The following is a 14,619-nucleotide window of genomic DNA, read 5'->3' as shown; positions in this document are numbered from 1 at the left end:
AGAGAGCAGAGATAGCCGTTCTACCATTTTATGCCTACCACCATGAAATACACATTGGGTTCAGTGATGTGATGACAACACCATGACTCCTTAAAGAGTTAAAGTCATTTCCAATTCTTTTTCATTCTACCTTCTCCTAAAGCTCTATAATGTAGGCTCTGAAGACAAATAAACAAACAAACAAACGAAAACTCTGAAAGCTATTTCATGCAAAGACAGTTGTGTTCTGCTAACAGGTTCAAAGCATGAATGTTATCATTCAGTTGGGAAAACTGTAAAAATTGTGAGCATGGCTCTTTCTAAAACAGCTTAACTCAGTTTATTCATGCTATTTTTTTCTCTCCCCTTTCTCACACAAAGGACAGAAGATCAAACAAAATGATGTTCACAGTCTTGATTGCCTGGATTTAAACCAAAGCCTATTTGGAGAAGCCTGTGTAAAAAGGAGCAGACGGACTCCAAGTGAACGTGAGCAGTGTTCAGAGGATTTCTTTGTTCCAAGTTTATCATACTGAGGATATGGCATACAAAGAAAGCACAAATAACAAGCACATGCTGGATGAAAGGCCATTTGGGAAGCACAGGCAAAACCAGATGAGAAGCCTGGGATATGGAGGAGTTAATTTTTGGCATTGATATGAATTCTGAAGCAGTATAAAAGATCAAAGAGAAGCTACTGATGGTTTGGAGTCTGATAGCCCCCCAAATTAACAGAACATCTCTCTAAAAATATAACTGGGTATTACACATCTCTTACTCTTACACTTTGGCATTAGACTTTAGCCACTAATGATGCCTCATGGCACCTATGCTTAACACAAATATCAGTGTGTGGAGACAGCCCAAATTATTTTGCAGCAGAATGCCCACTCTGCTTGCTGGGAATTATTTTGAACACTCAGATGAACTGAAAATCTGCCTTAAAAAAAAAAAAAAAAAAAAAAAAAAAGGGTTTGGGCTGTAGCTGATGAGCAATTTTCTTTTCATATCTGTCAGCTTTTCAGATTATGAGCACTGTTTTGTATTATAGCTAAAAGTAAAACGACTTGGTGACCCCAGTTATTTGGATAATTCTTGAGGTTGATGTGGCTCAAAATCGTGGAACTAATTTGTCTGGATAACAGCTTTACAAAGGTTCAGAAAAGTCTAGACATTTTCACTGTGGGAAAAAAAAGATGCACAATCACTTTTATACAGACTTTAAAAATAATATCCTGCAGTCATCCTTTCGTACTGAAAATTGTGCTTCTAAAGTCAACAGTGGATAAACCAAATCAGTTGAAGGAGCTGTGTTTGTACAACACTAGGTTTGAAGGGAGATGGAAACAGCCTTTGATTCAGCTGGTTTGCAAGTGATGGCACAGCAAAGATAAAGCTCAGCTATCTGCAGTGCTATAGGCTCCACACAATGTTTAAGGTAAGTGAATTTTTGTCTAGTAATAATGTGGTTTAAAAGTTGGCCACTTCCCAAAGAACTAGGTAACTGGGTGAGTTGCTCTCCACACCGAGGCCTAGGCAGAAGAGTAGGCTTTCCAGTAGCCTCACCCAGTTTGCCTAACAGGAGAAAGAAGGAAAAGGAGGAGAGGGAAGAAACAAGTATTTTATCCGAGTATAACAACAATCTCTCTCACTACAGCTACAATTTTAGCTTCAAATTAAGTTTTCAAACTTAGCTGTAACATACTTTGGCCTTACTCCATGCTGGCCTGCCAAACTGCACTCCAAAACTGGTTTAACTGGAGCCGTGTTGAAACGCTGCTGCCAAGCTATTTTAGCTCCAGAACAGGAGGGGAAGGAAGAGTCAGCATTTCTTAAAAATAAAATAAAATAAATAAATAATCCTTAATTCTTTATCCTTGATCGAGAAATTCAAACAGTTATGTATAATCAGAAAGCCTGAAATCCCTTCAAAATTAAGGCCTTTGTTATACAAGCCCCTGAATTTACTACAGATTGTAGCCACATGGCAAAACTATTTTCATAAACACACTCCGAGTCCTAGTTAGCAAAACAAAAAGCTTTTCAGCTGTGCTAAGATAAAAAATATTCCTGCAATTATTCATCCAGCAGTAACACCCAGCTCGCAATCACGGCCTGCCCAAGAGCTTAATCTAAGAAAAATCAACAGTGTGAGAAAGGCAGAGGTAAACCAACCAAAGAAACGTAAAGCACATGGGATGGTGGCTTCAACTGTCTTCCTCCTGAAGTGCAATCAATCTTCCTGACTCTGTCAAAACAATGAGAAGCTGCAACGTAGCCTCTGCTACCAGCGTGTTCAAACAAGGATGGAGGCAGTTTATGAAGGTCTTCTTTCAAACACAGCTCAGTCGGTTCAGGCCAGGAATTGGCTTTTTTTCCCTTCTCAATTCAAGTTTGGCTGCCGGCTTCTTGCGGAATTACTCTTTCAGTAGGCAACTGCTTGCCCAAGCAGAATCCAGTAGGATTGTCCCCTGCCTAAATTCTTATTCATGTTTCTTTCTTTGGTGCTTTTTAGGTTATGCAGATCCAACATTTTGCCTTGCACAGCAAATGCAGCTCTTTCAAAAGTGATCTTTATGCTTCTTATTTGACAATGCTGCATCAGCTGAAGATCTACAGTCAGTCTGGAGTAAGAAATTCCCCTCTTTGAGTACTAAATTTCACGAAGGCACTTGTGCACACCAAGGGCGTTCCAGTAAAAGAGCTTTACAGTGCCATACTTAGCTCATTTTTCATGGGATACTGCCAAGATAGACAGATAGGTAATGAAACAGTGCTACAATCTTATCTCTCCTTCTTTCTCCAACCATGAGTCCCAGCTTGGAGAGCAACAGTGGGACATGCTTAGTTCATGACTAGCTGCACAACTGTCACCCAAACTAGGTTTGACATGGAATCAGCAGACTGACAGAGGCACATAACGACAAGTGAAACCACATCTGTACCATAGTCAGTGCAACAACCTGACTGCAGCATGTACAGAACCGAGTAACCCTTGGTATACGTACACGACCCTGGTTGTTCAGATCAGATGCATATTTTCAATAGTATTCTCCCAGTCACCCTGGCCATTCACTGCACTGAGGTTCACTCCATGGCACAATCCTGAACAACCCTTTTGGAGGAAAGGAAATTGGAACATGTGCTCCAGAAGAGTACCTAATCTAGTCTCCCTCCTACTAGGATTAGACTTCTCCCACTTCCTTTTTGACATAAATTTCATATCAATAGCTGTCCACCTTGTCCAAAGGTTTTAGTGTATGCCATTTTATTGTCCAAGTACAGCAAACAGGCTGAGGCAGGCATCCAGGCACTAGCTCCTTCCCACCATCCAGAAGCAAATTGGTATTCTGTGCAAGCCTGAAGTCACACATACAGAGGTTACATGCTCATCCTTGTACAAAACCAGTCCTTTGGTTGTTCTTGGGATTGTTTCTTCTTTGGATGCTGACTTGTTTGTTAATTCACTACAGAGCCCCTTCCAACCCAAACCATTCTGTGATTCTGAGATTCTGTGAATACCAAAACAGGCCCACAGTATCAGCCAGGACATCTTTTATTTGTAGAATTCCATTCTACAAATGCCATTGCTTAAATATTCATAGTCTATAACACATTAAAATGCTGACATACTACCTCAACTAATGAGCAAGATCCTAGAAGCAGATGAAGGTTCAGATCTGCTTTCCTGATACAGATCTTCAACAATACCTAAAAAAGAAGAGGAAATCAGTAACAAAACCCAGCAGAACAACTCCCGCAGGATGCGAGCAAAATTGTTCTGATTTCCATTCTTTGCTTCAAATGGTCAGCTCCTCCTCACGACGCAGCCAGGTGTGGGAACATATTCTGAAACATCAGTTTGAACGTATGGTATATATTGCTTCTCAATTTGCAGCCTTGGGTAGGATATTAACAGCTACAGGTTTTCGCTCTTTATGGTATGCAGCAAATCCAACTTCTCCATTTCTTAAAGGCTGATAGGATATCAAACTTTGCCTGTGGAGGCAAGAAAATAAGTTTCTTGTGATGGCTCCTATGTCAGAGTCTGTGCTAAAGACATTATCTTTCTGTTCTGCCCAATAATCTACCTGGGCTGCAAAACTGAACGAAGTCAAATAAATTTCAGCAGAACAGTATCAGTCACAAAAAATACTAATGTCAAGGACTGCAGTATTTCTGATGGGGCAATCCAACCTTTCCCCTTTCCCCTCCTGGGCCTCCAGAGCAGAAATCTGTGGTAAGATATTCAGCCTTATGCAAGTTCCCAGGCTGACCCAGCTCCACGTCCAGGCAGATGACTTCTATAGGCTTTCCAGTTCACAAATTTATTTCCCCAGCTGAGTTTTGTGGAGAGCTTTTTGTTGTTACTCTTGAAATCCTGCTTGCCAAATTTGCGAGGAGAAATGCAAATGTTCTCCACCGTCAAGCCAGCAGTTATGTCAGCTGTCTATGAAAATGGCACTTCATGGAAGTAGTGAATAAAGTCGCTATATACCACTGCTTGAGGTCCTCCTTCAGACTTCTGGTGAACTTTTCAAGAAGTTTGCTTACCATCAAAGGAAGAATCTATGTGCAGCACTTGCAAGCCTGCCTCCCTAAGAAGGAGATAGATGCTCCACCAACCATTGATTTTGCCTTTCAACTCAGATGATCTGTTTCTAAGAGCTTGCAGTCAGCAAGGTGGAGAAACCCAATATTGCATATCCCAAATGCCCCGCTGTGTGTTGCCAGACTCCTGTTTCCCTTGACATGGCAGGAGTCAAACTCCAAACAGTGAGCTTCTTTGCTCGCAAGTTCCAGCCTTCCTTCCAGCCACCACTTCCAACCGCAAGCTGTCTCTCAGGAATGCTGTGAGCACCGGTCACATCGTTCTGTATTTCTGCTGCCTTTCTGCCATCTGCAAACAGCTGCAATTAAATCAGCCCACTGTCTAACTGCATGTTATCAGCAGTGCTTGTTATCGGATCCTTAGAAAACATGGTATACTGAAACCCATGCTTTTATCGGCTAGGTTTCAAACATGTTAAAATACTGTGGTTTTCAACATTCCCCGAGTTATATTAAAGAAAGATAGACACCATACTCACCACCTTCAACAGGAGGAGATATCTGTAACAACCATTAGGCAGTTGTTTGGACACATACGGTAATATGACATGTTTTCATAAACAGGCAAAATGAGATCACTTTAAAGAATTCCGATAGCCTGCAATAGTCTGCCAATAAATGCAAATAAGAGTTGAGAGAGTGGTTTTGGGGTTGTTTTGCTGGTTCCTATGGAAATATTCCCTATTTACACTGCCAAACAGCGATCAGAAACAGGTCAAATATGCAGTAATGGAACGACACTTATAGTAAAGATGTAACATGCAAAGTATGAATGATCCAAAATACTTCATAAAAGCAGCTTCATATACAAGTCATTTAGCAAGCGAGTATAAAAGACATCACCAACAAAAATGCACTTGGTGAGTGCCATCTTCTTGATTAAAAATTTATTTATTTTTTTAAGCTCCAGTCCAAAGGGACTAAATTATGGAATAAGACTTTACAGGAGTGCCTATGTTACAAGAAAAATAGGATTCCAAATGCCCAAACCTAATTCTTAAGTTTGAGGGATAAAGCACTCCTGTGACCAAAGGTGGTCTAAAAGGAAGGACAGACAAAAACCAGAGAGGATAAGAGAATTTAATGCGTGTTTTACAGCTGTGTGGGGCATTTTTGATAGTTTCTCGCAATGCAGTACAAGTGAAGCAGCTTACTCTCCTCTCTGCATCCATCCCTGCATCCCTTAGTTGTGGCTGCACAGCCACGTGTGTGGCCATGTGATAAAGTAGAACAGGGAACCAATTCTTGACCAAAAGTATCCCAAGAAAAAAGAAAATGAGCTAGTTTCCTAACCCAGCTCATTGCAGAGTACCCCAAAGAGCTGTGCAGGCACAGAGGGATGCTTACTGAAGCAGGAACAAGAGATAGCAGCCTGGAGCAGAGCACAAGAGCTGCTTCTGCTGACACTGCTTCAGAAGGAAATGCACAAACTTCACCTATGAGCACATCAGGATGGGGAAAGCTACCTGGTTCCCAGAGCATAGTGGGTACATTTTAATCAATAACAATGAAATAGTGTAAATATACACTTTACATAATCAGAAAGTTGACTTAACTTATTGTGTGGGGGTAAAAATGCAACATCGACATTATTTTTCCGCAAATTCTGCTCTTTTTGCATCTGGTTCATTGAACTAAGTGCAACCCATCTGTTACCACATAGGACAGAAAAACAGTCAAAGAAAAAAAAATCTTATTTAATACAAATCAAAATTATTTACTTAGACAACTAATGAAATGGAGTACATAGGCAATTAAACACCATAGAGGGCTTTACAGAGTACTACAGACTTTCAGGAAGATTTGTAAAGTTTATATCTGGGACAATTAGATACAAAATGAGGTTATTAAGTCTGATGTTGAAACTAGTTGCCTCCGAATAAGGCACATGCATCTAATAAATTAAAATGGTCACATAAAATATTTCTAATAGTTGGACATTGCATGGGAGACTGCAAACAATTCGGGAATGGATACCCAGAAGCAGTGTCTCACCAAGAATAAATGTTGAAACAATTAGAACAGATTTCCTTCATTTACGGGAAGCATGCTACAGGGCTGATCTCTCCCTCACAGACAGTTTCTTCTGTCTGATTTGTGAAAAAATTTGTCAAAATCAGACAGGGAACACCTCACTGCTGGAAGACGGTCAGTCTTGCAGACCACCTCGTAGCAAGAACAACTTGCTACCATGTGTTATCTATGGTGTTTTTCAGTGTCAGACTCTACCAGTATGACTAAAGTTGTGCTTTCATGGGACAAATGAGAAGGGTTCTTTTTTTTTTTTTTCCCCAAATGACACACAAGCATCCGCTTTTCAACTCCTGAAAACTTCTTCCAATTGTCTGAAGGAAGCTCCCAGCTCCTGACTTCCCCATGGACAAGAGGAGACCTGGTCCCATGGCACAACTGCCTTCCTTGCCCCTCACCTGCCCGCACTCCTCCTTGAGTCCATGTGCAGAAAGAGTGCAGACACCGTTTGGTGAGGTATAACACAGGTATAAATAACACCACCTCTTGATTTCAGAGTTGCTGTGTAACTAGCATGGCAAAAAGCCCTAAGACTTTTTGCTGGCCCACAGAAGTGATGTTTTGTGCTACGTACTTCTCCAGTACCACCCCTGAACGTTCTCCCTCTCAGCAGCAGAAGAAAGCAATGAAATTCTGCCACTGGCTACCTTCAGATGCTTGCTGTTAACCTGAAACCCCTAACAAGTCAGGCTCAAGTTACAAGGATCAAAAATACAGCCTAGTCATCCAACCTACTGCTTCTAGCAAGCCCACTAAAGCGGTGCATCTTGGAAAAGAATCACACATTCATGTTAATTCTGTATTTCCACAAGCTTTTTCACCTCATTCACAGTGCTGAAAGTATTTCATGGCAAGTCACATCCCATTGTTTGCTCTCAACTGCACGATAGTCCAAAAATATACAAGGGCAAAATAAAATCCATATTATACCAAATCATGCACAAACACTGAATTCAGAGGAATTAATTTCAGTCCTCATGGGAGTAATCAGATATCTTCATGATATCCAAATGCTACATTTTCCTTAACTAATATGGAGATGTTTCTCAATCTAAGGAAACTGAAGAGAGGACAGTAAATAATCCCTTCCAAATTCCTTGTAAATTATTATTTATTCCATAACCACAATGCACACGGTACTGCACAAACAAGATAAACATAATCGCTTTCCCATCTTGTCCAATAGCTTGCAATCAAACTCCAGACAAAGAAATAACTAAACTCAAACAAAATGGGCTAGGACTAGGGATTAGCTAGATGAATTCACACAGCTATAGAACAGGTTATCCACACAGTTCATTGTTTTCACACTAAAGAAAGCAAAGATTAGAGTCCAACTCCTCCTCCCCAAACAGAGTCACACAAAGAAGAATGCTCTTTAAAGGAAAAATATATTTATTCCATACATTTCTCAAAAAATTACACTTCATTCTGAAAAGCAAGAAGCACAGATGAAGAGACGTTGTGTATTATACACAGAAGACAGTAGTAAAGTGTGGCAAAATAACTTCGTGCAGTTTGTCTCTTCCTTCAGTCCTATCTCAAAACTGACAAACTATTCTTAAGTTCCCTGCAGAAAATCTGGAGGAATATTTATTTACTTGGATTTTGCCAGTGCAGGACATTCCTACAGCTCACCAAAATTCTAGTAACCAATACAATTGAACGAGGTTAACAAAGTACCATCCCTTTCTGGTATTACATCTGATGAAATAATTTTCAGAAATGACCTAATTTAGTGAGACCAGCCGTACATCACAAAGAGGCAAAAAAGACCTTGCCATTAGTGATATAGGGGACTACAGCTCAGCACCGAATCACCAACGCTGACTCTGCCCATTCTAATTACTTATCAGAAGCAGCAGCTGTCGTGTGCACTCCACTGCATTTCTGAGGAGTTGTCCTTGGGAGCTGAAGGCACCAAACATTACCTGTCCTGGCAGCTGCACGGAGGTCTTTGTGGGGCAGCTCTACTAACTGCTAGCGGTGGTAGGAGAAGGCAATTGAAAAAGCCACATGGAAGAAGAACTGGAGCCCGTGGATAACCAGAACAACGATGTAATGGTTTATGTATGATTCTTTCCTCCCTTTTTTTCTTCTGGGTGGCTGGTTTACTTCTACTTGTCAGATGCATGCAGCCAATCAGACACCGATAAAGGATTCTTCAAGTTTTGGAGAAGAAATCAGATAAAACATTTTATATTTCTTCATAACAAACTCACATCCTATGCCCTGGATCCTTAACACCATGCTGTTTCTAGAAGCCATAACTCCACACAGTATCCAGCTGTTATCAGAGCTGTGGGATCCATCCCATTGCTATTCCATACCATTCAAAATTTGAGTTCATTGCTCTTCCTTGCTACATATTGAGAGGCTAGATCTTCTACCAGGTTTGTATTATGATATGTGAATAGACAGGTACTTTGTGAGGGCGTCTGTCCTTAAATTTAACTACACTAATATTCTACTCCAGTTTGATGCTTAATTCTTTGTAATGTAGGATGGGTGTATATATACATATGTATGTTCACACACAAAACTATCACACATATGGGGTCTTAATGGCCACAGTAAGTAAAATACAGATATGACAATCTTTTACGCATGCTATTCCAGTAGAACCTCTCCCTGAGTTGCATCCAATACATAAACCCAACACCAGCCATCAGACTCTCCACCTTTAACACCCCAAAACCTCCCACCCTCATTTTCACTGGGGTTCATGGTCAAGTGAGATTGATAGAATTAAAGGATATCTGTGTACACAGTTGCTGCAGATCATATCTCAACATCTCTCTCAAGATCCCTCAAGATCTGAAGATCTCTCAAGAGATCTTCAATAGCCATCTTGCAAACAGAATGCTTTATTCAAAGCAATCGTGCATTTCTTTTCCAGCTGTGTAGAACACGAATGAGCTAACTGCTCATTCTATGGCCAAGTGCATGTGATACATTTCTCCATCTGTATCCTAGATACATTGTGAAATCTCTCATTCTACACATATGCAATCCTTTGCAGAACTTGTGAAGACAATGACAACATTCAGCGCATTTCTAAATGATCTTCCCCTCAAAGTACATCTATACAGATAAATTACACTGTTGAGATCAGGCAAGATAATATTGTGGCTCTTGGATGACTGTCAGGAATGACTAAACTTAACAATCCCAGAAGCCACTTTTACTAGTAACCTTTATAATTCTCTCCGGACTTGTAGTGGCAGATTGCTTACATGAATGCTTTTCCCAGCAGGGAGGAATACACATTCATCATTTTCTGAAAGCTCAACTGTTTGCTTCCAACAGCCCTGACACCTGACTTATCAATACTAAATTGTTTGGCTACTACCTAGTTCAACCAGTGGAATGAGGATGACTCTTACCCCAAGTGGACAACACACAGGAGGTTGAAGAATTGACAAGACCAAGGATCAGAATTGTATTGTGACAGTAAATGAGCACCACATGTGATCAAAGGTGATGTGATAAATGACAAAGGTGCCACGAAGGTGGGCGCTTTCCAGTACATGAAAATTTCAGACACTGAAACCTGACACCAAATATTTTTAGATACTTTCTAATAATTTCAGCAGCATAAAAAAATAGTTTCATGGTCTTACTACATAAAAAGCTAATGTGAATACCTGAAGTTCTGATTTAAAGTCACAAATATGCATACAAATGGCAGTGCAAACTTTTCTACATCTTTGGCTGTATAACATTAATCGATCATTACCTGTCTGGGACATGACAGAATTAAGATCTCCAAATGTTGACAGTTTTGGAAAGAAAGGCAAGAAATTTGGGGGCAAAGGGCTGTAACACTGAAGAACCCCTTCCTTCTCCCTTGTGCACATCACCTAGAGATCTTTCTAATTGATGTATATATACCATTCACTGAGTTTGGTCACAAACTGCTGTTCCTCTGGAAAAGGGGAAAAAGAAAAGGTCACTACTTCTTTGCAGAATTCAAAGTAAGTTCCCATGCCAGCAACATTATTGCTGCTGCTGCTTTGCTTCGCTTCTCCCACCCTCCTGCCCTCAGACATGCCCTGATGTTTTATTTCCATTGACCTTCTCTTTGTAATAACTTAAAATTGATAGAATATGTTCAAAACATATCATTGATGAAAAACCTGAGGGAAGAAGGGAAAAGAAGAAATGGGAGAAAACTGATCATTCCAGTATCAAAATGAAACAGTAAGTCAAAGACAGGACTGGTAGCCTGCTAAAACCATCCAGCCTATATTTTAAGTTAATGCCCTACATAGTACTACCTATGTAAAAGAAAGATTCCCCAAAGTATGCCATCCTATGACCAGGGGGGAATTCTGGTTAAAAGCAGGACAGCAACAAAACAGGAAACTTTTGTTTGTTTGTCAGAATGATACTTGCAACATGATGGACAGAGGTCAAAATGATACCTACAGAACCAGTATGCATGAAGGTGATCCAAAGCTAGATAACCAAAGCTGAGAGAACTTTACCATCTTAAAACCTGTATAATTTAAGGAATAAGATTTAGTTTAAACTCTTTTTTGTTCATTTATGGTCTTTCCCCTTCATTCCCCTCTGTCTTAACACAGTTCACTGCAAAATGAACAAAAACCTGCCAAGGCACAAAAGGAGGAGCTAAATGTTCATAGTACCTTTCAACACATTCTATTTTGCAATGCATGAATGTCAAAACTTTCCTCAGTTAATCTGCAGTGACTGCTAGCTGAAAGGTAGAAGCAAGGTGCATTTACAAGCAAGTTAATGGCCACGTTGACTTAAACTGATGTATGGTGTGTTTTTTCTTCTACAGTTGCAGAATTAACCTGGCCCATTTTTGATCTCCACCCTTGTAAAATCATTGTTTCACACCTTTTGACTTAAGATACAAGAGTTTCTTGCAATTTACCTCCACCTGGAGGAATTCTATTCTATCTATTCTTGTATCCAACATACTTACCCAGGAGTTCTGGCTGGTTTTAGTCACTGTAACAGTCATCTGCAGCCAGAGATTTACAAACAGAACACTCCTTCAAAATATATTGTTGCCAAAACACTTAGAAAGTGAAAAAGGGTTTTAAACATTTTAACCTTTATTATCCTGTTATCTTACCTGTCTTTCTGTACTCACTGCCACTTACTATGCTAATATGTTCATATAGTAAATATCCCCATAAAGCAGCTAATAGTTGGCACCAAAAATTTAACACATTGACTCCAAATTCACTATCATCCTTAAGTACCTTCTCAACTAGAAACTTGAACTTAAAAAAAGTTAGAATTATATAAAGACAGGTTGAAAATATGCTAATTACATTAATTTATTAAGAAAGTTGAAACTGATTTTGATTTACACTACATATGTACAAAGCTAGAAGCAGCTACATACTCATGCATCTTATCAAGTACATTTTTACCAAGGTCGGAGTCTTGGTCAGACCATTTATGCATGCACTCTAGCCAACATACTGAGCTTCAGGATCAAACCTTCATTGCATTAAGACTTCACAAAGTGCCCAGTCTTCACCCATGTGTGAAGAATTACAAGTTGTGTTTTAATAATAACATCAGTTAGACTGAAGATTATTCCACCCATAGATAATCTTCAGCACAACATGTAGTAACATGTCTCTGTGGGGTTGTTTTATTCATTTCCCAGTTTATATTAGAGCCCAGCAGGGTTCAGAAGAATCATGTGTGGACAGGGGTAGAGTCAAGTGGAACCAGCTGCAGCAAAGGACATCTGCTCACAGGGGTAGAGCAGGCACCGTGTCTCTTTGCATCTGGCAGCACAGGTGTCAATGAAAGCAAGTTTAGTTTTTGCATAGGCCTTACGCCTATTTTACTATCAATCTTAATGTTGTAATGCCATTAGGTGACACAAACCAGAACTCAACACGTTTTCCACGCTATGTAATCCAAATTCTGATCCAAGACCCACTGTGTACTGAATCTGCACAGTGTCTACATGAAGTTTCATAGAATTTGTTTCATTTTGTCTTTCTAGGATAATCAAACGATCATCAGGTTGTTTCAATATAAACAGGCTCTATAATGCCACGATCCCTTGTGTAACATTCCCCCTTTCTGAAACATCTGAATGCCTCCCGAGACATTTGTTTTGGTTTTAATAAGGAAGAATACAAAGAGAAATGCGTTTGAAAGCTTTTAAAATAAATACAGGTCAGGTATTAATACACTTGAAACAGAGCACGGTGCAGCCCTTCGGTCCCGAAAGGAATTTCACAGCCTTGGGCCAAGCTTTAGGAAACTCCTCTCTCTTTCACAGCTGGGTTACTTTCAGAGGAATGATGTGTTTAGTGGCGGCACAACAGGCGGCAGAAGCTGCAGTGCCCCTCAAAACCCCGCACACCCTCATTTTGTTCATTTAACGGGGTTCCCCCTCAGGGAAGCCTTGCCTCAGATCCGCTGCACTCAACCACCCAAACCGCACCGTAAATGCCAAGGGATAACCAATTGTTTAAAATCGAGGATTTTGAGCTGCTGCTTCAGACACGGCGCATTTTCAAGACTGCTTCATTAGACGGGCTTTCTCCAGCTGCGAGTAGCACTGCCCATCCGATGACATGCACTTCAAGCACATTTCTATATTTAAACATGCAAAGCTAGAAGCAGGCAAAGAATCTTACTTGCTTCACAGCAGAGACCTGCGCCCACCTCACGCCCCCCACACAGCACGTTTTCCCCGGCTCCTTAAAACAACCCTGAGGAACCGAGGTCGCTGCGGCTGTGGCTTTGGGCTCGGTAAAAGCCCCCGGGCGAGCAGGGAGGCCGCCTTCCCCAACCAGGAGCCCCCACCACCGCCCACTGGAGCCTCCCGGGGGTCCCCCCTTCGTCCCCAGGTCCCAGCCCCCGTCCACGAGGAGCCTGCCGCAGCTCCGCGCCCCGCGGCCGGCCGGCCCCGAGCGGGGCAAGGCGGGCGAAGGGCGCCACTTACGGGGCCGGGCCGCGGCTCCTGGCGGCGGCGGGCAGGGCTGCGCTGGAGGTGCGGGCTCAGCGGCGGGGCTCTCTCAGCGGCGAGAGCCGGCTCGCTCCTCCCGACCGAGAGCCCCCAGCCGTGCCCGGCCTTCCCACACGTGCGGGGCCGCCTCACCCCTCCCCGCCCCGCCGACCCCCTTCCCGCCCTTCCCTCCTCCTCTCCCCCTCGGCAGGCTGTGTCGTGGGTGTCCCCCCCCTTCCCCGAGCGGCGCCACGTCGCCCCAGGGAAGCCGGGGTCCCCTGAGGGGCTTTCCCTTTTTTTCTCTCCGGGCTGTGAGGCAAGGAGGCGGGGCAGCGCCCGCCACAGGGCTCTACGAGCCTCCCGGTGCCCTCACTGGGTGCTGGCACCTCGCAGCCACCCTTACACGCCGCCCGCCGCTCCTTTCCATGCCTTGCTGTCAGTTGCCAGCGCTTTCTGCCCCAGTTTCTCGCCCTAAATGCTTTGGACTTCTGCCTGTTAGCAGCACGCCCAAAGACGGCTGCAGGGGTTAACGATCCGTCGCCAGAAACAATATCTTTTTCCGCGTGGTTTTAAAGGGGGGAGAGTGTCACGGGATGCCTCCCCAGCCCTTGGTTAGGCAGAGGGAGGGAAGCCCTCTCTGCGAAATGCTGAAGAGCCTAGCAGCCCTCACAACTTGAGCCTAGCAGCCCTTACAGCTTGAGCCTAGCAGCCCTTACAGCTTAAGCCTAGCAGCCCTCACAACCTGAGCCTAGCAGCCGTCACAGTTTGAGCCTAGCAGCCCTCACAACTTGCTGGATGTGTATCACAGGCCAGCTCTGAGGCATGCATGGTAGGAGAGCACGACCTGTGTGGCTCCACATGGGATTTTGTGGTCAAGCTCCAGGGAGCGGTGGGAATGGAGGGGAAAGAACCACTTCAGCTCTCTGCATATATCACACTTCAGATGTTGCTTTTCAGATGCATCACAGGCAAAATTTGTCTGAGAGCTACAAAAAGCACCACAGGATGGGATACAGAACAGGCCTGACACATGTACAATG

At 42.5% G+C, this 14,619-nt stretch overlaps 1 protein-coding gene across 2 annotated transcripts in view; it reads right to left on the bottom strand.

Annotated features, from left to right (window-relative positions):
- The window catches only part of SLC7A2 (solute carrier family 7 member 2), a 48,191-nt gene extending 34,468 nt beyond the window's left edge, over positions 1–13,723 (bottom strand). Inside the window, exon 1 of one of the 2 annotated variants that reach the window (XM_035543742.2) lies at positions 13,577–13,723. The gene's annotated coding sequence lies outside the window, so the exon portion shown is untranslated. The remainder of the gene's footprint in view (positions 1–13,576) is intronic. The other variant, XM_050710564.1, reaches the window with a different exon arrangement.
- Positions 13,724–14,619: the final 896 nt, after the last annotated feature.

The sequence above is a fragment of the Cygnus atratus genome, chromosome 4 (genome assembly GCF_013377495.2).
Source record: "Cygnus atratus isolate AKBS03 ecotype Queensland, Australia chromosome 4, CAtr_DNAZoo_HiC_assembly, whole genome shotgun sequence".
Taxonomy (NCBI): Eukaryota; Metazoa; Chordata; class Aves; order Anseriformes; family Anatidae; genus Cygnus; species Cygnus atratus.
Note: the sequence above shows the minus strand (reverse complement) of the source record. Positions and strands in the feature narration are given on the sequence as shown.